The sequence below is a fragment of the Thalia democratica genome, chromosome 7, assembly GCF_965202585.1.
Source record: "Thalia democratica chromosome 7, ktThaDemo2.hap1.1, whole genome shotgun sequence".
Lineage (NCBI taxonomy): Eukaryota > Metazoa > Chordata > Thaliacea > Salpida > Salpidae > Thalia > Thalia democratica.
This window is the reverse complement of record NC_139171.1, coordinates 38,333,016-38,336,479: the sequence shown is the minus strand read 5'-3', so window position 1 is coordinate 38,336,479 and position 3,464 is coordinate 38,333,016.

The following is a 3,464-nucleotide window of genomic DNA, read 5'->3' as shown; positions in this document are numbered from 1 at the left end:
AAAATTATTTAGTAAACGAGCAAAGATTATCTTTATTTTTGGTTTCTAACATATTTTTTAATGTTTGATTTCAACGACTTTAATACCAAGCTATATTCAACAAGTAAAACTCCGAAGTTTTGACAGTGCGTTATCACAATTACTATTGTTGACTATTAATGATTATTATCAAAGTATCTACATAGTATTTAACTTAAGCCAAATATAAACGGTTTGTGAGTATCGATATGTGATACAAATATATTGTAGCTAAAAGTTTGTATTTAGGAATCTCAATGATTGCGGCTATATCAAAAATATTTGCGCAAAGTACAAAAAAATATATAGTAATAAATGCACTAATATCCAAATGTTGTTAAATAGCAATAAATTTTGCTAAAAATTGTCAAAACAACATTACGTTTAGAATACTGATAGGCAGTAAACAATATTGATAAAAAATAAAAATTAGTTTTCAAAACGTTTTTTAATATCTTATGTGAAGTTTTTAATAACACTTCATTTATAAAACATTTAAAGTTTTTTTTTAACTTTCAAAAACAGTTAAAACTGAGAAAACTTTAAAGGTAACATAAAGCTTTACAATTTATTTAATTGAAAAGTAATGTACTTTCGTAACTAAAACATTACTTTATGAACTTTATACAAATATGCTATTTTCTATTGTTTGTAATGTATGTATTATTTATAAATATATAAAACAATTTAACTTAGTTATATTTAGTTTTTGAAATATCTAATGAATGACTAAGCTTAATATTTTAAAATAAAGAAAAGAGCTAATAGTAACTACATAAATTATGACTGTTAAAAAATTTAAAACAAACTCAATTAACTAAAACCAGATGCTACAGTAATTTACAGCACGGCAGTAGAATTATTTATGAGTTGCATATCGTATTTTTGATGATTCTTTGGTCTTAAGCGTGTTGTGAAAAATATTTTAGAACATAAAGTTTTTCAATATTAAAAAACTTGTTTACTTAGTAAAACTAAGACACAAAACTCAATATCCTTCAAAAACAAATTGAAGCAGTGAGTTAAATTGCTGGACGCCAGCGGGAGTCGGCCCATAACGCGATTGGCGTGTAGTTAAAATAGCTGTACAAAATATTTTTTATTGCTTTTAATTAATGAATAAGAACATGTTTTAATTTGTTTAATTTTAATTTTAATGAGCGATAATTTAGTGCTTGTTCAATAATATCTTTACTTGACTTCGTTGTTGAACAAGGTTTCTTTTTTAATTAATTTTACGAAAAGTAAAACTAGTCCTGAATTTATTTATTTTTTAATTTATCTTATATAAAAGAGTGCTGCGACTATAGCTTTGAATTTATAACAAGAAGAGTTTATTTTTTTGATATGATAAAAAAATTTTGGAGATAAAACGCACACTGAATTAGTTTGTTTAGATTAAAACTTTAAATGCTACATGAACATATTCTTATTTTTTGTAAACTTTGCAACTTATAGCTAATTTGTCGTTTTTATTCGTTTTATCTTCAATAAACTATATACTTTTTACATTTTATACTGTATATAAGTTTTTATAATAAAGTAAGAATAAAAAGTACATATTTTTTAATAATTCTGTTTTATTGTATTTTAAGAAAACAGGCACACAACTTAATAAATTGGAAGTATTATCAAGTAAAATATTTTTATTAGTAGAATACAAAACTAAAATGAGGTAATATTTATAGATTTATATACTAACAGAGTAATCAAAAGAGAAACAAAAGACAAAAAAAAGCAAAAGTAAAAGCTAATTATATATACTTACAAATAGTGAACGTATAGTAAAAACAGACATTAATACAATGACAATAAGGCGACTAAAAAATATAACGTATTACGAAAATAAAGAAAAAGTATTATCAAAATATTTTTGCTCACATTAAACAGGTTTCCTTAATCGGATACAAACAGCTTTTAGTTTTATTAAAATGAAAGTTAAACTAGAATATTTAATATTTTTAAATTTTCTTTTTAATTTAAAACCATTTGCACACGTTACGTTGTTTACTAACTATTCTGCAATAGACGAAAATTTTAAAGCGTTTGAAATTTTAATTGGTATACTATCCTTATCTTCTTAGTCCTGGCCATGACGTTAAACTGTTTTGGTGTATGACTCGTTACCCAAAAATTTTTTTTTGCATCAGGTCCTTAGACAAAATATTTTGAGAATTTTTTTTTTATATAACAATTTTCTAATTTAATTCATTGAACGACAAAAAAAGGCACTCAGAAAGTTTGATCTGAGGACTTGATGCACGAAAAAACATTTAGGTTTTATAGTCATACACTACGGAGAAAGTTTAATAACTTGTCGAGGTCTAGGCTCTTTGGAAAATGCTCTTTTATCTTTTTGCTTAGATTTCTTGTTGTCAATGCTATATAGCTTGCTTTTGAAAATCAGCTGAATTGTTAGTTTACAACTTTTTTTTGAAGTGGGATACTAGATCTTTACTAGTTAGTGTTATTGGTGGTTGTGAGGTAAAAATAATCCTCGGATCTGCCGTTTTAAATTGTTTTAATCAAGTGTTATTCTTTTCTCAATTTTTTTAATTTTTTCATTTATAAACGTGAGTTTAAAAGTCGCTACGCACTTATCAGGTCGTAATATCTTTATTTTATCAATTTTGAAAAATGTAAATAAAATGTTTTGTCAGTCAATACTTTTTGTTAACAATTTCTAAAATAAAACTTCACCTGATTTATTTTAATTATAAAATATTCTAGGAACAAATTTCATGTGTACAGTACAGTACAGACTACATTGGCACAAATTACTAACCAAATTCATTTTTTATTATTGAAATCGATTCTGGTTACCCTGCAAGTAACATAATTTAAAATTTAACTATATATTTTAAAATTCTGTATTTTATAGTTATTTAAATTTATTTTTTTGTTAAGTAGTTGTTAGATGACTGGTTTGTTTAAGTTTAGCATAAATTATTTTTTTTTGTTAACTAAAGTTTTTGCTGTACCGTACTAAATAAGTATATCTCTTTTTTTTTTAAAGAAAAACAACTAAATTTTATTTTAAAAATAAAATTGTAAATATTTTTGTAGATAAGTAAATAAAATAATTTAAAGTAATCTACAGATCTTTCTTTTCTGCTAAGTTCAGTGTCGGGCTCATAAAATTAACTTTAGCAGCAAGTCTAGTTTGTTAAATTAAAATTTTGATAATTTTATTTGAAAAGATTTCCAAAATAATTAAATGTCGTAATATAACTTATTTTGTTTTATGTTTTAAAATTAGAATAATTTTAACAAAACATTAAACTTTTACTATTTAGTCTTTTTTAAGCAAAATAGAAAAAAAAAAAGTTTATAGTTTTCAAATTCGATCTCTTACCTAGAGAATGTTCAAGAATTTTTTCATTTCTTTTTAATTACTGGAATTTTTTTACTCATATTGTCAAACTTTATGTATGAATGTTTTTTTT